The following is a 26,820-nucleotide window of genomic DNA, read 5'->3' as shown; positions in this document are numbered from 1 at the left end:
GAAACCCCGCTGAGACGGTTTAGAAAGCCAGAGCTGATTATTCAGATAAACCACGACGCGATAAGCTCTGATATGATCAGAAAGGGTGGTAGGCACTGTCACAGGAGGGAGAGAGATGGGAAGGATGTGAACTCTATTTAAGCGGTCCCGTGGTAAAACAGCTTGCAGCCAGCGCACAACTTACTGTCAGCTCTCTTTGAGCGGCTCCTTTGATTGCGCCGCTCTGTGAAGGAGCACTTGTCACTTTTTATCGAAGGAGCGGGGAAGAAAGCGAGGCAGCCTGTTGCCAGGAGAAAAGATGCCACTCACTTTAAGTTAAAATATAGACAGCTGCAATGCCCTGGCTGCCGGTGATCGAGGACTAGCAGAAGTGCGAAGGAAGTATCAATGCAGGGCAAGAAAAAGAAAATAGCAAGAGACTGGAGCGAGGGCAGAGCGGGGAGGGATGGGACCCCAGACTCCCTGCTTGCAGCTGGTAGTGCCTGAAACGCCTGAGCATGCCGGAGGAGAAAATGGCAGCGATGTGCCCTTCAAAAGCCGGCAGCTCCCCGTCAGGCTGAGTCGGGATGCGGCTTCCACAGCTCTTGTACCCAAACAGCCGTGGGACACCTGGGCTGGGATAAGAGCCTGGTGACCCAATGCGGAGGAGCATTTTAAGTCCTCTTATAACAAAAGGGCAAAGGGTTGTTTGGTGCTGCCTCGCTGCGGGCTGGTTACCCCTTACAGCAAGTTATCCGCAGCACACGATGAGCTCTAACCGAAAGAGAGAAAAGCCATAGCATAGCACAGCCTGTCCCGCAGCCTCGGCCTTCCCGCATCCTCGAGCTCCGAGTCGTTCAGTGACATCCACCTTGGGGAGCTGGAAGTCCCTCGCTCCAGAGCAAGCGTATGAAAGCACCGTGGTTGTGTCTCTGTAACCCAGCTAGCAGAGGAAAACAACCTGGGGAAGGGACGAAAGCTCAAGTAACGCAAGTGCCCCTTCCCTCCCGCATCGTTTGTCAGGATCCTGCTCGTTCAAGATAATAATCAGCAAACAGAAAACCGCAGAGAAAGCCCAGTTTCCCCTCAGCCGCTGGTGCTTCTGCTAAGAGTTACTTTGGCATATCAAAAGGCACCAGAGATGACAGCAGTAACTGAAAAGATGGAGGGAATGACTCTGCAGACATAGTGGAGACGAAAATGCAAGGCAATATTGCAGTATCCTGATTACACGAGGCAAAGCGTTTCCCACTGGTGCTGGGAAAGCTGATATTTAACAGCTGGATCCTGCAGCCTAACCAATTTACTTCTATGGTTTTGTTGCTTATAGCAAAGCAGAACATATTTATAGCTATTGTTTTCCTAAATTCAGTTTAATCCTCGCCCGATTTGCCTACAAAACCTCTGTAATTTCTGGCAAGACTCTTTGGAAGTGCTTCCCCATGCACACTTCGCAAAGTATATTGCATTTCCCAGTCCCAGTGCGCACCTGCAGGGGCAGTGAGGCGCCAACATCTTGTCCCAGTTACCAGATTGTGAGGATCCTATCCCTTTGCGCAAGCGTAGGAATCACAAATGGTGCATCTGTCCTGAACTGATGATGGATAAAGTCACTAAAATCACTTATCCACACACTGTAGTGGCAATAGAGAACGATTAACTTTTGTGTGCTGCGGAGGGTGGATAAGTGGAAATCTGATTTTTCAGTTGGTTCTAGTTGTCATCAGGCTGCTGGATTTCCTAATGCATGTTGCATATGCTCGTGCCGTATTTTTCCTTTAATATGAGCACAGGGGCTCACTCAGAGATCACACAGTTCTGCTGCTAGCACCGCTCTGTGTCTCATTGCAGCACACAGCCATCCATCCCAGCAGTGGAGAGCAATCACGCTAAGAAATTACACATACATTTGGCAACAGGCAATACCAATGTCACCTTCTAAACAGGCAACCAAGGGATGCAGGAGTAAACAGAGGAACAGCCATTCCCCTGGAAGCAGAGGAAGGACTCCAAGTCCTGCAATACTGAGTTATCATCTGGACCCGGCTGCATTTCCCTGAGACCCACTTCTCTTCATCTCAGCCTGTAGCGGATAGGTGACATATGGATGTCTTCATGCTCCTGGCCATCTTGCCAGAGGTCACAGTCCTTTTCTTTTCCCCTGGTAAGTTGGGGGTGATTCCTGGAAGCATCGTGGACTCTTCCCATCCCATCTGCCTTTTGAGCTCACTAGCTCTCCGCTGTGCACCGACTTTGCATGGAAGGACTTCAGGAGCAACGCTGCCAGGTGCAAAACCACAGGATATTTTCCTACAGTAACACCCCTGTTGCTGCACAGGGCTACGTCGTGCTACGGATGCTAAACCCCCACCAGCACGGAGCTGCCTGGATGTGGCTCTCAGCACTGAGTGCCGAGGAGCGCAGGGGACCCTCAGGCATCCCGGGGGTGAACGGGCCAAGGCAACTCCAGATGCGGCAAACGCAGCATGGGAGCGGTGCCACGGTCTGCGGGGACATGCCACACAGAGCCCGGGGGACACACAGCCAGAGCCATCGCTGCCCCATGGCACGGTGCCTGGGGACGCGGGGTACATCACCCGTGGGTCAGGCCTGAGCTGAGACAGCATCGCTGCTGTATAAAGAAATGAAAATGCTTTTTTGTTGTCTTTTGAGGTTTTCTTTTCTTTTGTTTTTAAGAGAGAGGACTGCAGATCTTGTCTATCCCAGGAAATACGTTATAAAACTGCAATTTGCCTGTCTTGGCTCTCTCACCCTAGCACTGACCCTAAAGATGAACTCCCATGAATAAGTCTAATCCTGTTTTTCATGTTTCCCCAGGCTAATGAATATTTATGAATCGTTTCTCCAGAGCCAAAGCATGGCCCTTACAACCGGCCATGATAGTTCAATTTGTTTTCTTGCCAGTTCTTCGGATTGTTTTTTTTGTTGTTGTTCTTTTTGAAACTTGGGGGGCGGGGGTGGAAAATCTCATTCCCAGTTGGTTCTTATCAAAGTGTGTGGGGTTTTCATTTGGTTTTTTGTTTGTTTGTTTTTTTATTTTTATTTTAAACTCAGCTGGTGCTTGGAGGCTTTCCAATCGGCTTGAATGATTAATGTGGTGCCACTGACTTGTTTTGTGTTTGTATTAAAAAAGAAAAAAAAAAAGCACAATTCATGTTTTCTAAAGAGCCAGTTAGGTATCTCTGATTGACCATGCCATGTACGTTTTAAATTGTTCTTTGTGTGCACAAAATGTATAGCAAAAAGGAAGCATTTCCACAGAGATGAATGGAACATTCAAGGTTAGAGACACAGGCAAAAAAGAAAAAAATACCGCCTCTCAGCAAGCTGCGTATTAGACCATAATCATTACAAAGCCAGGTCTTAATATCTTACATTTATTTAACGGAGAAGACTTGTTCTTTTGCTTTCTATTTATTTAGCTAGTCTAAATTCAGTTTGAATAGCAAAACAGCTTTCCCAGTTTAGCTGCATTTCCAAGTCAAGGTCATTCCCCTCAGAGAAAGATCAAGATCCTCTATAAGAGGGAAAAAAAAAAAAAAAGAAATTACTCTCTCTCCCTGATTGATCTACTGAACATCATTAGCGAAGGGTAAGAGATAGCTAAACATGCTCTGCGGTCTATGGACTTGCACGGGTGCTTTTTGAGTGTGAAACAGAAGGAAGTTAGGCAATTATCTCGAGGAAAAAAACCGTTCCTTTAGTGGTATTTGGAAATAAAACAGAGTTGTGAAGGGGGGAGGATCCTGAAGGGCTCTCACAAGCTGCATGTTTGTGAGTCAATAAAGTAGTAAAGAAATGCAGTTCTATTGATTTGCGTTGTGTGCCGCTTCCCAGGTGAGAGTTCAGCCTTTCATAATGTTTTTCATCCAGTGTTTTTGTAATTTCTTTAGACGTTTGATAGCACTTAATAGCACGTTTTTATTTGGAAATAATAACAGTTTGTGCTTAAACTCATTAGACTAAGACGTGCCATTGTAACCCTATCACTATTGGTGAATCATGCAGGCGCTACATCCCGCAAATGTTAACTTTCACACTAGCCAAAATATATTGCATTATAAAACCCCAAACAACAAAAGCTATCACATTCATTTTTGTGATTTTTATCCTTATGTCAAAGGAAAAAAGAAAAAAGAAAAAAAAAAGGTGACTTTAAAGCCTGAGAGTGAAGGGTACCTTTCCCTGCTTGCTTTGCTGCAAGAAGAAAGACCATTACCAGGGACCCAGAAATTGTACCCACGGGTTAAAATTACTCACGGAATATTACGGGGGCTCATCCACATGCTCGGCACTACCCGGCATGGGGAGACGGGCAAGCGGGCTCAGCTGCTGCAGCAGCGTGGCCGGGGGATGATGCCCCCCATCATCTGTGGGCTCCACGGGGCGGGAGCCGCTTCCTCCCATTTATTTGAGCAAGACCGATTACATCCAAACCTGGTGGAGGTCAGCGGCCATGAACTCCGGTTGGGGCAGCGCTGCCAAACGAGCACTGCTCAAGGGTGCCTGCAGCCGCGGAGGCTTTACCCGGAGTGCCCCGAGGAGGTGACACCGCCGGGGTCCCCAGCCTGCCACGTGTAGGAGCCCCGTGCTGCCTGCCTCGGCCAGCCCGGCTGGGGCGCACAGAAAGAGCTCTGAGCCTCCATGGCATCCCTCCTGCCCATGTGTGTATAGATATAAAATAGACACAAACACACACACACACACACACACGTACGTACACCCTCCTCTGTCCCTGCCAGCCAAACAGCAAGACCCTGAAATTTTCCCTTGCAAGGATATCTGGAAATGGTCTGGGAAGGCTCGGTTACTTTTAAATTCTAGCTCCTTTTTTTTTATGCACTGAAAGTTTAACCAGAGATCTGTGTGAAAATAGACTTTTCATCCACAACAAACTCAAAAAAATCCAAGTGGCTCAGTACCTTTGGAGAACAGAAGGTGCTCTCGCTGTCTCCACAGGACCAAGAGGACCAGCTCCGCTGGCCCCAGCAGGCGTTGGTGCGGCAGGGCATCGCTCTCGGAGCGGCTCCAGGGTTTGAGGAAGGGCCAGCACAGCTCAGTCTTGCACATTTGAGAGACTGCAGTACCTGCTGCCAGTGTCCTGGAGAGACCACACCGCAGAGGCAAACCAGGGCTGAAACAGTCTCTTCTGCCTCCCTGACTGCCCAGGCCAAGGAGAGAGCAGCCCTACTATGGTCTGCAATTAAAGAAAAAAATAAAATAATAAACAAACCCCATTATTTTTCCTGTCTCCTTTGCCAGCTCGCCCGGATCACTGATACCCCATTTCATGGGGTGCAGCTCCCCACACCCACATTCGCCCCCCAGTAATGAAGACGAGTCGGTGGGCTCACATCGCCCATACCCGCTGCCAGAGGAGATGCCCAAAGGGGGAATGATGCTAACTAGAACCCAAACCTTAATGAACCATTAAGGAAAAACATTGCTGAAAGCCCCATGAGATCCCTGCCTGCTCCTCTGGCACACACATCAGGCAGCGCCGGCAGCGCATTTGCCGGTTATCATTGCTGTAAATCAAAGCAGAATTAGCATAATTGTTCAGGTCTGGGGTTTGTTTTTACTGAGGTCATAAACAAGCTGATGACACTGGGGGTTGTTTACACCACGTAATTACGCTGGCAGCCTAATTTCAACACCCTGCTCACCTATGCTCAGTCGCAACAGTGTTAACGGCAACTTTCTTCGAAAGAAAACCAATTGTTCCAGGAACGCATCTGAATTCAGCGATATTTCTGTCAATCCAGTGGGCTGTCTTTACTTCTGCCTTCCTTAGGAGACAATCATCGCCTGCTGGGACTTTATGCATAGATTGCTAACTTGCTGTGCATACACTGATGCAAAGAATGAGCTTTGTAATTTAAATAACAGACTGTGGAATTGATGACAGACACAAACACGGTCATTCACCCAGCTGCAGAAAACTGCAGCTAAGGCTCCAAGCAGGAGGGAGAAAGAAACATATTGCTTTCTTCAAGGACTGGAAACGCAGCCTGCAGCCATGGCCATCACGTATTTATGCATCCAAAATAAAGCAGAACACAGTGATCCCCAAAGCAGAAGGGGTTATACAGTATCCTGCTCCGAGACGAGGAGCCTTCTCCCATTTACTCACCTGACTGGATCTTCAGTCCAACGCTGCTGCAAAGTGACGTTCCTTCATGCAGGGAGAATGGGGAAACAGAGTGGGATTTGGTAAAATCCTGGTGGCGGCTCCGTGGGAAGGGCACTGGGGGAAGACCCATCCACTCGAGGACAGGGGCCCCTCTCTGCCGGGCCGGGTCATACCCACCAACACTGTCTGAATCAGCAAAGCACAGGCAAGGAGCTCCCTCAACCTCCCAAGCGGGCTTTTTGCCCCTGGACACACTGTAATTTCCCCCCAGGCATGGGCTCCCCAGCTGACAGCGAGTCCTACAGCCACTCCAGTGCCTGCACCGGCCATCCTGAGGACCTGCAGCTGGACCCCAGGACTGGGAGTATCTCTGAGAAACCGCCCTGTGCAAGAGGCTCATGCTGCAGAAGGTCCGCAAGACCCGCTGTGGGCAGGCACAGGGCCGGGGAGGGCCTTTTGAGGGTGGATGGGGCTCACAGGTAAAGGAGAAGAGGGTGCGGGTGGACGTGAGCGTGGGCCAAGGCTGGGCAGAGCTGGTCGTGGTGAGGAGGTATCTTGCAGAGCAAGACAAGGGCACCGTAGACAATAAAAATGACAGCAAGAGTACAGAAAATTATTGTAAATATCTGCTCAGGTAAAATAAACCTCCTTAATCTGGCGTTTGTCATTTGCATAACAACAAAGGCTTTTTTTTTTTTTTAAGGGTGATAAATACATTTTCTTTTTGAAAAGAAACAAAGACTCTGACAAGGCCTTTAATCATCAAATCAGTATAAACAACATTATAATACATTAGACTTGGAAATGATAAACTGTGATTATGCACCAACTAATTAAATTAGTACCGACAGCTTTCAAAGAGTAGGAGAAAAAGGCAAAATATATTCCTTGCTTTCAGGGGTGATTTTTCCTAGAAGAGAAGACAGACGAGCTGTAAGCGCTTTCTACCTGGGAACAAGGTGCCACGCAGGAAGCACCCACACCTGAAACTCGACCTCTCCTAACGCTCACCAGGAAACCCATTTCACTAGTGGGACCTGACCCTGGTCAGCCGTGAGTAACAAGCAGCAAGTTGAAGTAGAGTCCCCCTTAAAATGAAATCCAAAAAGAACGCACTGGAAAAGACTAATTGCAGCCGCTGTGCCGCTGAGCGAGAGCTACCAGTCTTCTGGCAGTAACTTGGATTTCATTGTTTGGGAAGATGAAAGCCTTCACTCGGCTGGGGAACGGCATAAAAACAATTCATAAACAGGCATGAGACAAACTGTATTTATTCATGAGTAGCATTAATACCCTTTTGAGGGTTCTTATAATAATTTAGGGTTGCTATGCAACACACAGGTCCAAACCTGATCCCAGTAGCAGCAACAAAGCAAATCGTCTGCTGGCTTTGGTAGGACCTGGAGAGACCCTGCACAGACCCTGATGACTGCACCCAGCACGTTGTCCCAGCTGTGTATTTCCAAGTGAACTGGGGCTAAATGCAGCGTGAGCACCCGGACCACCGCTGTGCACGGCTACGCTTCCATCCCAGGGAACAATAGCAGTTGTGGAAACAGAAACGCCTCCCAGCCCAAACTCTTGTTATATACAACACTTGTCAACGTGTCAAGATGTTACTTTCTATAAATGAGACTAATTTACATGCTAATAACACCAAAAACCATGGTGTGAGAGGGAGAGAGGAGACTGAGGAGAAAGTGAAATGAGGAGGAGACATCTGATACTTCCATTTGAAATTTTGCCAGAATTGGGAATTCTGAAATGTTTCAATAAGCTCAAAATAAAATCCACCCATGAATTTTACTTGCATTTCATGGCAGGACCCTTTAGTCATGCACTGGCTTTTCATCTTCTGGAGATGCTTGCAGGTGGGTGCATTGTGCTGATGACAAACCTTGACTGTTTTGGTTTTGTTTTTTCATCGCCGACGTCCCACCTGTGCCTGCAAGAGCCAAACACGCCGTGGAGTCAGCACTTTGCCCTGCCAAAAACCTGCAGCACGACACGCAGCGAGGCAACCCGCAGCCTCGCCAGGATTCGCAGGGGACACGCTTGTGTCCCAGCGTGGAGGAGGCGGCTGGTCGCTATTAGAAGGTCGGTGTCTAAATGCAGTGGGGAGAAAGGAAAAAGCAGAAATGCTGTTCTCCAGCTGCGGGAGCTGAGGGCCAAAAAGCATCACTGCTGTCCCACTCGGGTCAGCAGGGCTGTGGAGGAGCTTGTGGCAGGGGACCAGGGGCCACAAATGGAAAAGAAACTCTGGTCTGAACTTCCCCAGCCCCACCGAGGGGTTTCCAGCCCCCATGGATGAAGCTGGGTTGCCTTTAGGCTGGTGGGGTCCTGTCAACCCCCCAGTGACAGACAGCTCCCGCAGTGCAGCAGCCGCACACGGACACACTGGCAGCTCCCAATTTGAGTATTCCCATCCCCACCACAACCACCGCTTTCCTCCTCCTCACCTGCACTTACACCTCTGTGCGTGAATACAGCGATGGGCTCTCGGCCAATCCAACCACCCTTCCCCTTTCCCAGCGCGGATCTGGGATTTTCAGTGCATTCTTGTTTATCACCTTTTGCTCTCAGATGCCGAACTCTCCCTTCTTTGAAAACTTCGATTCAGTGGTTGTGTGCGGGCTCATTCCCATGATAACTGGCTTGGGGCGAATATATGGAGAGAACTGGGTGGAACAAAGCCAGGCAGCTACACGTTCAGCTACATGTGTTTATCTGGGAGGAAATCTGGGGAAGGGGGGAAATCACATTGCTAATACCCATTCAGCACCAAAAAGTAAAAAATGAAAAATCAGCTTGCTCCACAAATGGCAGCAGCCAACAAGCTCAGCCATCCCACTTTGTCGCAGGTCCTTTTTCTTTAGCTGCCCATCCTTAGCACAGCAAAATCAGTAAAGCTTGCAGGATCAGTCCAACAATTCAGCTTAGGAGATAGCAGAAAACAGTATTTTCTGTATTTAATTACTTTGTAATAATGGCCCGTGTCATCAGTTCAGTGTTTGTGTTTGCCACGACGTTCCACTGTCAGGGCTGAAGTAAAAGTAAAATTAAAGCTTTCTTCTGACTCTTTGTACTTGGCCACATCGCATCCTTGCAAAGACGCCTAATCAATTCATTTGTGCATGAAAGGACAGATAGAGCGTCCTTCCCGAAGGGCCCCTCCTGGCGCAGTCAGCGTGGGAGCAGAGGTGACTTGGAAAGTGCTAATTAGAAGAAAACTCTACCCAGGACTCATGGGCCCTCTACAGTCGCACACATTCAGAGAAGAGTGGGCAGAGGTCCCTCTGCTTCCCTCTCCCCCTTCCCAGGCCTCACAGCTGGGCATTTTCAGACGCGACACAGCCTCAGAAGGGGAGCTCCGGAGATGCCACTGAGCACAGCCAGGGATGTGGTCTGGAGACCCCGTTCCTCTCCGCAGTGCTCTGGCCCAGGCCGCGAGGGGACGTGGACCCATGAGGTTTACTAGATGCAAAACACTCAGCTTTAAAGCCACCGAAGTCAACTTTCCGTCCTTCTAATATACAACAGATAAACAAACCGATCGTAGAATAACAAAGAAATATAACCAGTGCCAGAAAAAGTCCTGCAGCCAGCAAGTCGCTCCTGCATATTTTATCTTATAATCCACTGCACTAATACTTAACCACCACACCAAGCAGGTGGAAGTTTGAGGGCCATTGAGCACTGTGAATTTTCCCAATGCATCACAATTACCAAAACACCTGTGCTAAATAACTTTGCGCTGAGCCACTGTGAAAATTCACAGAGTGCTCAATAGCCCTTGAAATTTCTCATTTCTAACCGGCCGTGGAGTGGCTGAGCGCTCACACATCACACTGCAGCACAACGCGTGTAAGGACACTGGTTCAAGACCTCGTAAAGGCCCCTTTCTCCTCGGCTGGAAGTTATGCCGTCCCGGTGATTTCCAGGCTGCTCCCACTTTGTCTCCGCAATTACACTCACTTGGAGCTGGTGAACTTTTGTGTGAGCAGACTCCAAACACAGCCGAGCTCCCCTGTCGTCCCTTCCCAGCCCAGCAGCATGTCTCAGGCCCTTCTATTTCTTCTTGTGTAGCCAGGACAGATGCCAAAATAGAGGCACAGAAGCCCCTCAGGCTACGACAGGCTGATCCTGAGCTTGGGGCTGGCCTTTCCACGCTCCCCATCCCATTCTCATGAGGACACTGCAGCAGGACTAAGGGCTCAGCCTGAACCCGGACACGACAGCAGCTGAGGACAAATTAAGCCCTGGGATGTCCAGAGCAGGGCAAGGATCAGTAGGTGGCCAGAAGCTCTTTAGCCACGGTAGAAGACATGAAAGACTGCACAAAACCCTGCTGCATCCGGATGGAAAAGCGGACATGAACAAATTGGAGGGGTTTCAGCAGGCAGAAGCAAGAAGAATGGGAGGCTGATAAACCTCCCTTACAGCAGCGAACTAGAGACATTCATTCCATTTAGTTTGTCCCTGGGAAGGTTAAGAGGTGACTTCAGAGTGGTCAGCAAGTGCCTGCGCAGGGAGAGGAGTAATAAGATGAGGCTTTTTAATCTGACAGAGGAAAGCATCTTGAGATCCAGTGGCTGGAAACTAAAGGCATTTCTACAGAGAAATAAAATTGTTCTTGGTGCAGAACAGTTAAAGTAATTAATTAACCACTGGAACAATTTACCTGAGGATGTGACAGATTCTCTGTCACTTCAGCTTTTTAGGTTGGACCTCTGCGGGACATCTGAACTCCACCAGAGCATCTGGGTTTAAAGTCTGGGGAGGGAAGGGGGGGTCACGCAGGAAAAATCACTGCTGTGCACTACTGGGGGCTTCTTCTGCATAGCCAGTCCAGAACTGGAGATCTTTGGGAGTCAGACAGTGACAGTAGTCAGCTGCTGCTGTCTGAAATACAAATACAGAGGGGAATTAAATGCACAGAGAAGTAAGAATGATTTGGAAAACATAACGCATCTCATCAAATGTCCCCCAGCCTTACAGGCAGCCCAGGGCTGTGCCCAGCCCCTCCTCTCTGCCGCTTTGCTGCTCAGAAAAGAGCAGAGCAGAAAAAAAGCCATCGGCTCACGGATGGAGGCTGAGCACGGCCCCTCCGTGTCCCAGTCCTGTCGTTCCCAAGGAGGGCTATGAACTACCCACCATACAGCCTGTCGTGCCAGGCTGTGGTTTCCACACGCCGGGTGCTCACCAGCCACTTCCAGCTCAGGCAGGGGACTGCAGCGCATCGCTTTGGTCTCGCCTCTGAGGCAAGTGCTCTCCTGAGGAACCGTTCAATTTGGCAGCAAAGCAACACACAGCAGCATGCGACTACCTTCAGCAAAAAGTCCTTTATCCTTAAAAAGACAGACTGAACGCAAGAGTCCAGATTAGAAATGCATGTTAATAAATCGCCCCGGTTTTCCACACAGAAATGTAATGCATTTCAGATTACGTGCGCCCACGTTCTCACTTTCTACAGCTTCTCAAGGCAGCCCATTGCACAACCTCAGCTTCTCAGTACTGTGCCGCCACTTATTCGTAGCAAGTTGCCACGATAATGAAGTTGAATTTCTATGGCCAATCTGTTGATACAAGCATTATAAACCTGATTTTTAAGGTTGCTTAGGTCAGTCACTAAAAGGTTTGCTGCATCTCTACCAACCTCCAGCTGAAATCCAGATTATTTTTTAAGAGATGTCATTTTAGAAGCCTTTTCTGTTACTTTTTGTATTTTAGAAAAAGCATGTTTTGGAGCCTTTGACAGAAATAAGAGGTGAATTTCAATGGTTCCAATTTAAATGTATTTTAGAGTTAGTGATGTTTAAATACAACTATTTTTGGTACACTAGCATAGGAATGTTGGCAGAAAAGCCCAATTTTCTTATGTGGTTTTCTAGTAATTAGTACTCTAGGCACTTCTGATTATAAAATGATATAAATACATCAATGCAGCAATACAAAGTAAAATAATTAAAAAAAATATCAGAAACAAACATATCACATACATACAAAAAAGACAGGAAGGATGAAAACCTGGCTGCAAAGGCACACCATCCCCACGTCTTTCCCTAAGTGATCTATCAATCACAGCCTCACCAAACCAGGGGGCAAAAGAACTGAGAAAACCAAGCTCTGGAAAACTAACTTTCTGCTTAAACCACAATTAATGATCCCGCCTGGAGGATTCCCATCTCCACAAAAGCAAGTAGAAAACCCCAATTCGTCCAGGCAGTACATCCACATCCTGCGCTGAGCAACTCTGAGCCCTATCTGACCCCCAGCTCTGGATGCTGAGACCCCCCCTGTCTCCGTGCCGGGATGCTGCACAGCATCGCAGGCTCCTCCTCGGGGCACGCACAGCCTCCGTGGGCTCCAGCAGCATCACCAGGAGCCGGGATTTTCCCAGCCTTGCTCTCCTACAGCCACAGCCACCTGTCGAAATTTTTTCTTGCTCATCCTCAGACAACAGGATGATGTGACCCCAGTGCTGCTTCACAAGGGGTCAAACGACTGTCCGAGCAGTAAAACAATCTGACCTTTCCACATATTTTGGTGTATTTTTTGTGATCAAATAGCAAAAAAAATATTGCCTTGCTCTGGCTACGTAAAAGCCTTATTTCACTGATTGCCCAGGCTTTGTTTTTCTTTGAGCAACTCTAAATGGGTGGTGCTGCTATTAACCATCAAATCACCACAGTATTGCAGCCAAAGAACACTGTAGTCTGTGCAGAAGTCTCACGGCTTTGCTATGGTGCGCAGAGAAGGAATCACCGTAGTCCCATTATAATTATAAGAAATCCCAATGACCCGAGCCATTAGGTCAATGCCAGTAAACATGACTCTCAAATACATGAATTGGAAGGCTTCCACAGGTGCCATTCCCTCTCCAGGAGTGAGAGGCCGCTCCAAATGTCAGTGGAAGGTTGTTTTGGTTTTCATTGGCACCCGAGTTTTATTTGGCTGGTTTCTAAATGATTCCCTCCTCCTTTCCGATGAGGAGAGTTAAGATCTCACACAGAGGGCTCTCAGGCTCTTTGTTCTTCAAGACTTGTCTTTTTTTAAAAAACAAAAACAACAAACACAAAAAACCCCCACAAAAATCTCGCATCTGCAAACAGTCATTCAGGAAGACAGCCAAAAATCACATCATGAACATTAACGTTTAACTATCGCTGTATTTCACTGTGCGCCTGTACACGTCTTGTATAAAGGCAGGCAGCCTTATGCTCCCTGTCCCCTGGAAGTAGGCAAGTACACGTGCTCCATTCATAATTAATGGTCTGCCTTTTCCAAAAGCACTAACAACTGCATCTGCTTCTGTCTGTGGAGGATTTGACCCTCAAGGTTTGGCTCCACCAGACCAACGCTCTGCCTGCAAAATAGCCATGTAGGACACGCTGAGCCAGCCTTTATCACCTGGATCCCTAATGCACCCAAGTCAGCAGCAAACATAACCACGTTTGTCCTCTGACATTGATGCTGGCTTCGCCACCCATTTCAAGGGTGGTGGGCTTGGCCTCCAAACACTCAGGTTTCCAAGGCGGTCAGTGCTTCGGAATGGTACTGACCTCCTGAAACCTCAAGAAAGCTGAGAGCCCTCGGCACCGCCGCCGAACTGAATTACTACATTATTTCACGCCATCGTACCGCCCGGAGGACAGGCGGGCACACACCACCATTAGCGCAGGGCTGCGCCTGCACCAGTCGGTCAGCACTTCGGCTCTCTGCAGGGCGGCAGAGATGCTCCTGGCAGGTAGGTTGCCATTAAAAGGCATCAAAAGCCACCTGGAGATGGGCTGATTGGTTTTATTTGCTTGTTACCCTGCCCATAGAGGGAGATATGCCCTGAGTATGTTTGTTTTGCTGAAGCAACCAGATGAAAGCCTCCCCAAAGCAGGCTCTCTGCTGCCAGAGGACTGACTCCAGTGAGGTTTTGATTTTTAAGAGAACATGAAACTGTTGGCTAGTGCAGACTCAACCTGAAAATAACCCTTCATTCCCTTTCCTGGGTGCTTTTATTTGTGCTTCTCTCCACACAGTAAGACAGACCACTCTTGTGCCCCCCGGGACGCTTCTCAACAAGGAAAATAAAAGCTTGGCTGCACCAGAGGAAGCTCTAAATGTGCCCTAGGAGACCCTTCTGTGTCAGTGTCTTCCACAGCTGGTGGCCTAAAATTTGCTGCAAACAGATGCTGGCAGCTGCTCTCAAAGGCAGAGACAGCCTTCAGCTCAGCCAGGGACATTGCTCACCACCATCCGTTACGTCCCATCTTCACCGTTCATCCTCCAACACAGAAACCATTATAATTCTTTAGTGAGAAGGGAGGAGAAAAAAAATATCAAAAATAAGGTCTCTCTTACATCCTCCTTAGGCCACCTCCCTGCTCCCAACCTGCGCCCATGGAAGTCCACAAACAATACAATCTAGAAGTCAGGCTCCGTAGATTACAAACTGCCGCTAAGGTGATTCCTTCTGGGAATAGCTCTTCACGGCCAGAGGCACTGAAGGCCAAGGACAGATGCTAACAAAAAGGTCCCTCCCAAAACCAACAAGTCGAAATGTGCCCTGGGACTTGGCTATACTCTTTGACATGACATGACATTTTTCCACAGTTATTCTGCAAGTTTTAGCTTCCTTTTCCACCCATCACATGAAGTTACCCCATAGGAATGCAAATCTTTACTTCTTCAGTTACAGCAAAGCATTTTGCAGAAGGGGGTCCCCTGAAAATAATATCCACAACTATAGAAACTAAAACTTCTTTGTCAAGATGCCCCAAATGGATCCAAAAGACCTTGGTCAAATGAAGAACACACCCTGATATGATTGTTCTGCTTTTACCTCTGGTTTGGCTGTTTGTCCTTCATTTTGAATGGTTCTTCCTTAATTTGGTGTGATCTGTCAAAACCTCTAAAGGGATGACATGGAGGGAACAAAGCTGGATAAAAACCTAGAGTACTCGCCAAACTGACAAAAAAAAAAAAACCAACACAAACCAAAACCAAAAAAAACCACCACAAAACAAAAAACCCCTCAAAAATCAGAAAAGAAAACATCAAGCCAAGCCAAGTCAAATATCAATCTACTTTTGTGTGCTTTGTTTCATTAAGTTTATTTTTATGATTCATTTGTAACAAACTGGGGTGGATAATGAGTACTTGCATCACAAACCTCTGTGTGCTCCAGAAGTCACTCACCCTCCGCCAGGAAGGACTGGATAACACACACAGAGCCCTCTCACTTGCAAAAGCGTTTGGTAGTCTAAGCACGAGTGGAGATCTCCCAAGCAGCGCTGAACCTCCAGCAATGAAGCAGCCGTGTCACAGCCAAAGCATTCGAGCCCTGTGGGACAGCCCGGCCCATTGCACTCAAGTCTGCCAAGGTGTTCTGAAAGAACATCTCTGAGCACACCGTGGTTTTGGGGCAGCTGCTTCCCGGGCGGATGGGCCCAGGAGACACCCATGCGTGGGTGGACCAACAGGTCTCCCAGAGCACGCTGCCAACCCAGTCTTAAAAGTCACTGGGTGGCAAGTGGCTGAGGCTGCGGAAGTCTACGCATCTAATGCACTGATCTTGGTGATGGTCCCACAGTTCCGGATCAGGTCTAGCTCCACCAGAGATTACCCGGGCCCCTATGGACATCACAGCCCAAGATCTCCAGGCTTTGCAAACACAAGAAAAACATCCCCTGTCGCAAGCCGCTCACATTTCAGACTGGATGCGTCAGGTGGACAAACACAAAGGGGAACCAAGCCAAAGGGGTGATATCACATTAAAAAAAAGACAGGCCAAGATCACAAAATGCCTGAGGAAGGCACGGATCAATCACACCTCCCCTCCTGCCGACCACCCTGCTCGCAGGAGTTGCTTCAGTAACGATAACCTCTGTGCTGGAGAGGGCATCTCCCATACGACAGGCAGCTAGAAATGAGCTGATCAAGCAGGAAAAAAGCGTCCAGGATTGAATTGCAGGAGAGCTGCAGGTGTTATGGTAATTACAAGAGTTTGGCAAACCATGGGAACAGCACACGCTCCTAAAACGACAGCACAGGCTTTTATACTTTCATTGCACATCTGTGCATGAGTGTCTCAGCCCCCCTCCCAGGCATTTTGAAAGTACACCAGGGCCACGCAAAGCCTTTGGGTGAAGATCCAAACACTCAGCAAAGCGATAAATGGGATCACAACCCGCTCTGCTCTTTCGCACCAACTAGACCAGCTGCTAAGGATGGGAACATGTTACACGGTGAGAGGTGACTCAGGGGGATGCTTCGTGGCACCGTGGCCGTTACAGAGCTGGGGAACCTGTCCCTGCTGGACAACTTCAGCTATTTTGCTTTTTTGCTTGGTGAATCCCCCCCATCTCTGCAGGAGACAGAGCATAGCACACATTTCACACCTTTTTGCAAGCTAGCCCTGAGGGAATTCTTTTTTTTTTTCCTAGTGTTTTCCCCCCGTATTTCTACAATTTCCAATTTTGCCAGAACTTCAGCGTAAGAAAATAGATTATTTTCCACTATAAGGCCCCAGCAATAAAGCAACATTTATTATAGCCTGTATTTCCCCATCTCTGCTGAAGCAGAATTCTCCTGTGGAAGGAAAAGCCATGCAAGTTTACCAGCTTTTACTTTTCTATGCATCCTGTTAACACACATTACAGTTTCCCGCTCATTAATCCTGCAAAGGAGCATTTACAGTGTATTTAAAATGGTTTTCCTCCTTTACTAGCTCCCTGTGGTGCCGTCCAGTTTCTGATCTGAAGAGCAATCAATAAATAAGCTCTGCCGTCCGCCGGGGTTCCTGGCTGCCCAATTAGAATAGCAAACCTGAACATGCTGTTTTATTATACGATGGCAGCAGTCGGCTTTGGCGCAGCTCGCAGTGCTTAATGCCGGTTTTAGATGTTTGTATTTGAGTAACAAAGCCGTGTTGGCCTGGGAAGTCAGCAGGGCTGTTCTCTGCCAAACTACACACAAATGCACTCACCGAGGACCGGAGTTTCCATCGCAGAGCACTTTCGCCAGCTAGTTGCGTGGAGGTTGATGGCCATGTCATCATTTTAATTGCTCGAAACACTGAATGGGAGGATTTCTGGCTTGTCAAGGACATTGTATGGAAAAGAGACGTTACTAATCTCTCCAAAGCCTAACTGGTGAGCAGGTCCTTAAAACAGCTGAGCGGCAAGCAAAACACACACAGCGAGGGACAGCATGGACCATGGCTCAGAGGGAAGGTGCTGCCAGCAGGTGAGCTCCTCTCAAGCTGATAAATAAATAAAGAGCCTCGTGAGAGGGACCATAAACAGAAAGTGCTGTTCCATCTCATATAGTTTTCAGAAAGAGGGATATATTTTCTTGGGGCACAGCAAATGTACTTTGTGGACCCCTGAGTTGGTAACACCAACAGTTGCTTGTGCCAGTGGGGTCCCACCACCTCTCCCCAGTGCCTCACCAGCAGGAGACAATGGGCACCCACTGATGCTACCAGTAAAAAGAGCAGCTCAGCTGGTCTGGATCAGGCCTGAGGAGCCTGTGGAGAAAGCAAGGACCAAGTAGTGGGCTCTGCCGGCCTCTCCCACAGCCATGGCGATTCGTGCTCTGCAGCAAACCTGTGCTGATGAGCACAGCACTTGGTGTGAAAGCAGCAGGACATGATAGAAAGAGCTGGTTTGCAGATAGCTGAGAAGAGGAGCCCTGTTTCACCAGACTGACGTTCCTAAATGTATTTGAACTGAAAACCAAGCTAACTCTCCAAAGGTGTCAACGGGAGGGGACCATATGGCTTTGCAGGGAAGCACCGCCTTCTTCAGTTACCTAGTTCCTTGGGTCACTGAGCTCCACGGAGAGCTTCAGAGAGCACGCTTGCACAGAAGAGCAGTTCAGTCCACAGTGTTCCTCATCACACTAAGGAAGGTACCACACTGGAAGAAACAGTTTACCAAGTAGACGCTGGTGGAGGAAGAGGCGGGAATCTGCAAGAGACAGCAGTGTCCCCATGTCACCATTTCCCTTACCTTTAACTCACCCCTGCAAGGTCTAGCCCGCAGCTCAGCCAGTGAGTCCAAACCCAGGCTTGTCTCACTGCACTCCCACTGCTAGACCCCAGCCTGCCCTCCTGCTCCCCTGCCCGTCACAAAACCACCCAGTCAGCCACACCACTCCCCCAAACCGGTAACTCTTCAACATAAAATCAGATGCATGGCAAAAGCAGCAGCACGTTCAGAACAGCCACCACAGCGTGGCACTTCATAGGTGATGAGCAGACTCGGCTCCAGGAGACAGCAAACCCAAGCAGCCACCAAATGCAGAGACCCTTCCCACAGATGGTCTCAAACATTTGATTAAAATACGTAGCTTTGTATTTGAGGCACACCGTTACAGGGGATGCCTGTGGGTCTGAAGAGCTTGACGTCCATCTTCCGGCACTGCCTTACACATTGCAGGGCGGGTCCCCGCCTGGTCCTGCATTCTGCTCCTCACCTCCTAGATATTGGGAGCAGAAGGGAGAGCATCCTAGTACAACTGCATACAGGTTTGGTAACGGTAATGTGGACTACAAACTGCCATACTTATAAACGTCATTAAAAAAAAAAAAAAAAAAAAAAAGGTGTTTGGATGTTTCAGCATCACAGAGCTCAGACCAGCACCCGGAACGAAGAACAACGCAGAAACAAACTTTTCCCAAACAGCACACTGACTTTCACTAACAGCCTTAAATCCCTCTTAATCACAGAAGTACAAGAAGCGGATATGGAAATAAAGGATGATGGTGGCCACTCATCAGGAGACAGCATTATCCTAGGTGAGCCTCTTCCAGGAGTGAAGCAGGGATCATTAGAGAACTTGCTTGTCCTTATTTAAGCCTCCCCAACTCTGCCAGGAGCCCAGTTGACCTGCTGTTACCTGGCAGGTAAGCACAGGTACGAGACACTCATTACCCTAAGCTAAGGCTGTGCCTCCGAAGAAGTAAAAAAGACAAGAGATTCCCAAATTTCCTGCTTCCTGAGAGAAGCAAGACATTTTGCACATCCATAAAATAGATCTCTTCTGAGCTATTTGGCCTATACAATAACTAGCCAGCACTAACTAGCTGCCAGCCTAACACCAACAAAAATGCTATATTCCTTCTCCCATCCTATTTTTAAGCACTGGCATTAAGAGAGAAGACACCAGGGACTTAAATCTGTGGGAAGCCTTTAAGAGAGAACGCATTTCTTCCACCTGCGTTTTGCAGATAACACCCTAAATTTCCAGCTTTTCTGACTTATTCACGTTAATTTTTCTACTGTACTACCCGCCCAGTGAATGGATGTTAGCAGGCACCAGGCAGAGCCGCAGACACCTCTCACAGGTAGCTAGAGCATCCTCCAGGGAAGGTCTCTGCATCCTTCTCTCAAGTAGCTGAGTGCTTCCTCCTGGTCTCTCTCCTGAGTGCTCAGCCCTCAGGTGATGCACATCACGCTTGATCTGTCTCCATTAACAACTTGCCTACTTTTAATAGATGTTTGATTTTTATTTCCCCCACCCCCGCCAAGTGATAGGGTATTCAGATTGGCGGCTGCAGCCAAGAAACCCTCCCAGAAAGTTTAGTGGTAAATGAGCACAGAGGAAATAATTCCTGACTCCCCTGAAGGGAGTCCTGATAGAATGGAGACATGCAGGAGAACTAGGCAGCCCCATCAAACCTGCTGCTGTCAGCCAACGACCTGTCCGGAGGCGGAGGGAGACAGCTCTTTTGCAGGAAAGCCGCATGCAGCTGTAAGGAAGAGTGGCTGCCCTCCTCAGGTAGCATTTTAATTAGGAAGACCTTTTTCTTACAGTCTCTGTGTTCTACGACTGTGCTTTGCTGTATTTTCACTTGAGACGAGGCTGATGCTCCAGGCCAAACACTGCTGCCAGGAAGCGACACCTCCCGGGGGATATTGCATAGCTGTTTGTCAGGGCCCTTTCACACCTCCCTCGGAAGCAGCCGGTGCTGCCCACGCCCTGAGATGGGCTCCCAGAGCCGATGAATCACTGGTTTGATTAAGCCTGGCAATTCCTACCAAGTTGGACCACGGCAAGACACGTGCTTTGGATCCGGAAGGTGCATAGCAAAGTCTGGGCATAGAGTTTGGGCTACATCACACCAGAGGTTTGCAAGGTGCAGCGTCAGCTTGAGTCTGTTCCAGTAAGTGGTGGGGCACACCAACAGGCATTTCACAAGAGAGGTCTCCCAAATCAGTAAGATGGTTACAGTCACTGGCAGAATGGCCCCAGAACCACCCTGACCCAGGGCCTTGCTGCTCCAGGATGGTCCTTCTTGTTCACAGAGCCAACGCTGCGACTCTCCTTCCTTCAGTTTCAGCAAAAGCTGGAAAGTAACTGAGCATCCCCTGCAACGAGGGGCTGCATGCGCCCAGTGCTGCTGCCGCAAAGCTTGGGATGGGACCAGACCCCCCCCAAAATCTACATTTCCAAAACTCCCGCAGCACCTGAAACTCTCATGGTGGCTGAGACTGGTGGCAGCGCAAAGGTCTCCCTGCTGGCAGTGGGGCTGTCCCTAACGCTGTGCGATGGGTTAAACAAAAGCATAAGCGCCGTGCTGTGAAAGGCCTGAAGTACTGGTGGTTTCCTCTGCTGCCGAAACAGCCTCATCTCCCCAACTCGTACTAAGGCCAAGCCCCATGGAACTGAATCTTTGCTGAACGGAGCCCTAAATAACTAAATCAATCATTCTCCAGCGTACGATCCGTCACTGCCCGCTGAGCTGCCATTCCCGCTTCCCCTGGCCTCTCTCTTAATAGGCTCATATTGACATTTAACAGTGAACGGTACAGATGGGAGCCGCCGCACGCGGGTGCCCCAGAGGGGTCGGCAGGCCCTGCAGACAGCACCCCCCGGCGCCGCGCGCCAGCCGGAGCCTGCAGACGCAGCGCCTCACGCCGCGCTAATGACCACGACAAATCGCTGACGACGCTCAGCCGGTTCGCACCAAGCTGCTCTGATGCTCCCGGTTGATACAGGCACCGATGAGTTAGTGACAGGGAAACATTAGTCATCCCCAGTCCACAAATGCCAACCAAATCTCTCGTGTTCCCCCCCCGCGATGCCCTGCCTGCAGTGCAGCCGTGAAAGGGAAGTTTGTTCTGCGCTGCCTGGACCACCCACCCGTGCTGAACTGAGAGGGGCGACAGAAAGAAGAAGGTGCCAGGACACAGCACCCTGCTCCCTCCACCGAAGAGGTACCTCTGTAGAGACCAAGCCACCTTGTAGGACCTCTTCATCCATGACCCATGCGTTGCAGGCTTCCGCTGGAAAGAACTAAGCCACATGCATGGGAATGCCGGTACTCCTCCACCTTCCCCATACGTGAATTTCAAACACCAGGGCAGCGACCTCAGCATCCACATAGTCAGGCCTGGAGCAAGAGCTGTCTGTGGTTAGACGCGGAAACGTGTCTGCACTAGGGAAGCTGATAGGCGCTGAAAGCAAAGGCAACGACACCGCCACATGCACAGTCCATCCCACTCTGGGTTTAACCTAAACTTATGCTCTGAAATGGTCCAGACTGGCCGGGGGAGGGAGGGCCGTGCTGAGGGCTACCCCAGACTATGGGCTGGCAGCCCTGCAGCTGTGCAGTGGCTGTGCATTAACTTCCCCATATAATTAGTATCTAAGGGATACACTTGACGATCAGCTTACAAATTCTCCTGGCCCCTGGCAGGACCCTACACGTGCCTTGCTTGTTTGCCTGAGTCCCTCACCCTACAAGCCCTGTATCAGCTTTTATTATTGTGGCTACGATCACATTATATCTATGTATTAATTAAAGTGTAAGTCATAAGTTTTCCTCCCCATGAGCTTACAAGAGTTCATTCTGGGTCTATGAGTGTTTCCAAGGCCAAGGGGAAACCACGGCACTCTGCAGGAGAGGGAGGAATACCTGGCTGGTTGGCCAAGCTCCCAGTATTTCACTGGACACAGCAGGGAACAATCCAGGGAGATGTGTTTTGTGGCTTTTTTCTAGTGAGGTCAGGCATCACGGTATTTTAGCTGGATTAAGGGTCTGCAGTCACACGCCTCATCTTTGGTTTTCATGAGCTGTGCTCTGCTGCGTGGGGCCTGAGGCTGAATCAATCGTTGCTGAATCAATCGGAGCTTCACCTTTTGTGCAATTAGCTCAACATTTCTGGAACAGCACGGATGGCCTCGTCAGTGGGAGGGCTTTACACACACCATTAACCAGACCTCGGCTCTGAGGGGCTGGGTGACGGGAGCCCACCACTTTGGGCTGCCTGGGGACCTGGCCCCAGGAGCTCAGGGGAGGAGGGCAAGGTCCCAGTGCCTGTGGGGAGTCGGGCTGTACGTCAGCAGGAGCCTCCAGGAGGGTTTCAATGCCAGCTGCTGACAGGGCGCCTTGCAGCATGGAAATCGCCCCCCAAAATGAGGGGAGGCTGCTGTGGGAGGGCCAGGGCCACTCTCACATTGCAAAGGCAGAAATTCCCCCTTCTTCCCGCCCCATAAGGTTTCTGGCCCAGTGTGAATCTAGGTCATAAGCACAAGAGAAACACAAACCCTGAGCATTCAAGAGAAAGAAGGGAACAGGACACCTGAGCTTCGATTTGAGATGGGGCGGGAGACATCCTTCGAGGAGGGATTTAAAAGAGACAAACTGCAAACACCCATTTAAGCTCCTCATCCCACACAGCTCAGCCCAAGAGGGCGTCAACCCTTTCTAAATATCCCTGGGAGAAGCAAACTGGGAAGGGGCGCAAAGAAAGCTGCCGATGAAAAAGGCATGACATACATAAGGGGTGAAGGCATGCGTGGTCCCAAAGGCAGCTCTCATCTTCTCACCCCCTCCTTGCTCCCCCTGCAAAAATCTGCGTCAAAGGACTGTGAAACGCGGTGTTCTGTGTAAAGTTTTTGGAGTCAAAACCAAAACAGCTTTCATGGAGCAAAGCTGCTTTAAAAGTCAGAGATGACTCAAAGGATGACACATCCTTAGTGCCTGCTGAGGAACTCCAAGGGGAACCCCAGCCAAGGAACTCGCTGCATACTGAAGTACACTGAGCTGCTCTCGCGGCGCTGCCTGTGCACAAACATCCTCCGTATCACAGGATAACCTTAAGGCGAACAGCTTTGAAAATCCAGAATTAGACGTTGCTATTAGACATTACAAGAGAAGAGATGCTGGCTTTTAATGTTGCTGCCACCCTGAGACTGGATTGCACAGGTAGGAAGGAATGCCGTGTTTGTTTGCGTTACTCACCAGGAGAAAAGACATCAAGAGCATCCACTGGTAGCACATTTCTGCCTTCCACAGGCACGCATCAGCCTGTGCTGGACTCCACCGACAAAGCTACCGACAACATATAGGCAGCCTCAGGCCAGTGCAACTGCACGGTGGTTTGCTAGACTGCAAGACCTTGATCAAGTTCGTTTTCAGAGGAAGACATTAAAAATCTGAATTCCAGTGCAAGATGCAAGTTGTGACAGCAGAGAACAAACAACTTCACATCCCTACGTGGAAACTTCCTTTCTGTACACCTCTGTCCACAGACGATAACCTCTGCAGCTGCCACCCTATTGGTAATAGCAGAAAGCAGAGCATCAGTCCAGGAGATCAATCCATGTTCATTCCATAAAGATGGGACACGGTACCAATTTTAAATCCCAGCACCGGTTTCAAATGGATGACGTGCTGGCAGCTGACTCCACAGCCACCGAGCAATGCCCTTCTCCATAAATGCTCACAAAAGAAAGAAGGCTGAAACAAAGGTACTGACCAGTCCCAAATCAAAGTATCGTACACCCGTTCTTTTACATATTACACTAGAGGCAAAAGCTGTGCCTCATTTGACAATGTCAGAAAAAGAAACTTAGACAGCAGAAAAGGAAAAAGACTTACTCCTATGCCAAATTATCAGACTGCCAAGGAATAAAACCTTGTCATATATCATTCATGCACTACATACAGGCTTCACACTTCCGTAGCCTCTTCCTTCCATCCTCGGATCTCCAAGCTGTTTGCAAACATAAATGAATAAAACCTCTCACCTCCCATGAAGCAGGTAATTTGTTTTTATTAATACTTAAATGATAGAGGAAATTAATTAAGGAACAGAAAGGGCAAGAGGCCCAAGATCACACAGCAAGAGCACTTTAATCATGACATTTTAGCCACTTAAGAGTAGCGCTTGCATGTTAATGCTTTCCTGCTCTCCAGCAAGCGTTTGCAATGGACCGCATTTCCTCAGACTAAGGACTCTGCCTGGCTTTGCAACTTTACCACATCAGGGACGGGGAGTTTTTCTTCACATTCACACCGTCGCACCTCTGTCCCCTGGTTTAATTATTATTTATGCTGAATATAAATAGCGAAGGAGATGATCCTAAGATGAATAATGAAAAGGCAGCAGGAGACAAAAAAACCTGCTCCAGTCAGCTAGTATCCTACCTGCTTTCTATTAAACATGTCTTAGTACTGGATCTCTGCATACCAGAGGAGGAAGGGTGAGTTTTAGGGCCATTGCACAATATGAACTTCCCCAATGTATCACAGTTACGGAACCTCCTGTGCCGAATAACTTTGTGCTGATCCTTGGTGGAAATTCAGAGTGTTCAACAGCCCTTGAAATTTCTAATTTGGATGTTCCCATAGAGGAGTGGTGCAGCGGGTGCATTTCTTGCTACTGTACTGCGCATTGGATGTGGGATCAGGTACTCTTTGGAGCCTGACCGCACTCCCTGAAATTTGTAGTTCTATTTTAATTATTAAGCCATGCATATCTATCTGCTTTCCCATTTGCATCTAGCGCCTTTAACGACAAGAAAATACATCCTTTTTAAACGTTAACCTAGTAAGAGGTATTAGGAAAAGCGAAAGCTATTACATGCGCAAAATTTCAGAGCAATTAGTCACAGAGGCGGAAGCACAGACGCAAGATTAGTTCTCAAGTCTGTGCTCTCGCCTGCTTCCCCACATTCCTGAGCAAAACTTCGCCAGCAGTTTTGCTCAGACCCAGGAGGCGGAGGCTACGCTCAGCACCACCATCACGCGTGGCACCCATACCCAGCACCCACCAGGCCATTAGGAAGCGCAATGCCCTTCAGTCCACATCTCCTACAGCTCTGCAAGGCTCCGAACCGGGCGCTGGCTGGCAGGGAGAGACTGGCCAAAGGGCAGGACTCAGAACAAATTCAGACATAAAGAAACAGGAGTTTTCTTTCTCTATTTACCTGCAGCCGACATGATCCCACTGAAGTAAATATCCCCTGTGGATAAAATAGTAAGTGCATGTAGAAATGGAACACAAATAGCTAAATTCTGTTCATGTGAAGATTTCTTCCCCTGACAGTGCTATTCTAGATGCATCACTGCATATTTGCAGTGGAAGATGGGAATACTTCTGGCATTAAAGATAGTGACATTCTTAATTTACCTCACATGTGGGAAGGTGCGTGTGGGAGGAGTGCGATCAACTCTTAGGAATAAGTCCTATGCAGTTTAATAAAGAATAGTACACATTTCCCCTAGGATTTTTCTTTTAATAAAGCTCAAAATTGTAAGAGAAGGCTCTTTGCAAGAATTTAGAAAAAAATAACTGAGGGAAATAAATCTCATACTGTGCTCCATCTTGGAAGATTTTGAGTACTCTGTGTGTGTATATATATATATAGAGAGAGAGAGATTAAATTATTAAAAAATGGAATCCAAATTATTCTGCTTTTAGAACACTCTTGAGCACTTACTCAAGCCTGCTCGCTGATCCGAATATCTTTAGATTTTGGATTGTTCCCAGTTTTGAACAAATCTGTGGCTACAGTTGTGTTGTGGCCATGAACATCTGCAAGTGACCAGCCTGTGGACTGTACCTCCATTCCTTGGAGGGGACCGAAGCCGGGCAGGACCCATCATCCCAGAGCATTCGCACCCAGAGCCCTGTGAGAAGCCAGGTCTCCCATGAGGGCAAGCGCGAGGAGCCCCGTTTGAGGAGAATTTCCCAGGGCACCTTTGCTGAATACTCTTTCATGATGAATACATGCTACACCATGTTCTGCAGCCACGCAGGCTGCGCCTTCCCTGCACGGCATCGAAATCAGCCTCCCCGCCGTACCGGGAGTGCTCTGGCTGGGAGCCACCGCTCCGGTACCTGCTGCAATCAGCAACAGTCACCTGTACAGCGTAGCAAATGCCTGCACCACCAACCTGTTCCCCAAAAAAAAAATAAAAAAAAAAAAAATCAAGGTGGGTTTTCAGCACCTGAAGGGGCTCTCGCTGTTGTTAGTTAAGATCTCTCTCCGCAGGGCACTCCATCACCGACCCACGGCTTCGCTCAGCCGTGCCCTGAGCCTGGAGGGCAGCTCAGCCCAGCCCTGCACCCCCACCAATCTCTATAAGCTGGCAAAAATATTTAGGATGGGATGGGATGGGATGGGATGGGATATTTTCCGTTGGAAGGGACCTACAACGATCACTTAGTCCAGCTGCCTGGCTGCTTCAATTCCACGAGCGGAGCAGGGCTCCCAGCAGAAGGTAAGCACATGCAGAAGTGCCTTTCTGCCCCCCAGCAGCTGCTCAACTTCTAGCGGGAAATTAGAGAGTAAAGGTGCCACGGGGGGGGTCCAGATCCACCTCCAAATACAAGAGCTACAAATAGTTTATTTTCCTCTGGCTGACAGTACATTAGCAAACCTATTTTTGCTGT

The 26,820-nt window shown here is 48.8% G+C and overlaps 1 long non-coding RNA gene across 1 annotated transcript; it reads right to left on the bottom strand.

Moving 5' to 3' along the window:
• Positions 1-2,409: 2,409 nt before the first annotated feature.
• On the bottom strand, positions 2,410-25,493 carry LOC141749497 (uncharacterized). The gene is made up of 3 exons (XR_012589370.1): positions 25,352-25,493; positions 17,942-18,099; positions 2,410-5,197 (listed from the first exon to the last, which is right to left on the bottom strand). It is a non-coding gene; the product is annotated as an uncharacterized LOC141749497 (long non-coding RNA).
• Between the last annotated feature and the right edge of the window lie 1,327 nt (positions 25,494-26,820).

The sequence above is a fragment of the Larus michahellis genome, chromosome 10, assembly GCF_964199755.1.
Source record: "Larus michahellis chromosome 10, bLarMic1.1, whole genome shotgun sequence".
Taxonomy (NCBI): domain Eukaryota; kingdom Metazoa; phylum Chordata; class Aves; order Charadriiformes; family Laridae; genus Larus; species Larus michahellis.
Note: the sequence above shows the minus strand (reverse complement) of the source record. Positions and strands in the feature narration are given on the sequence as shown.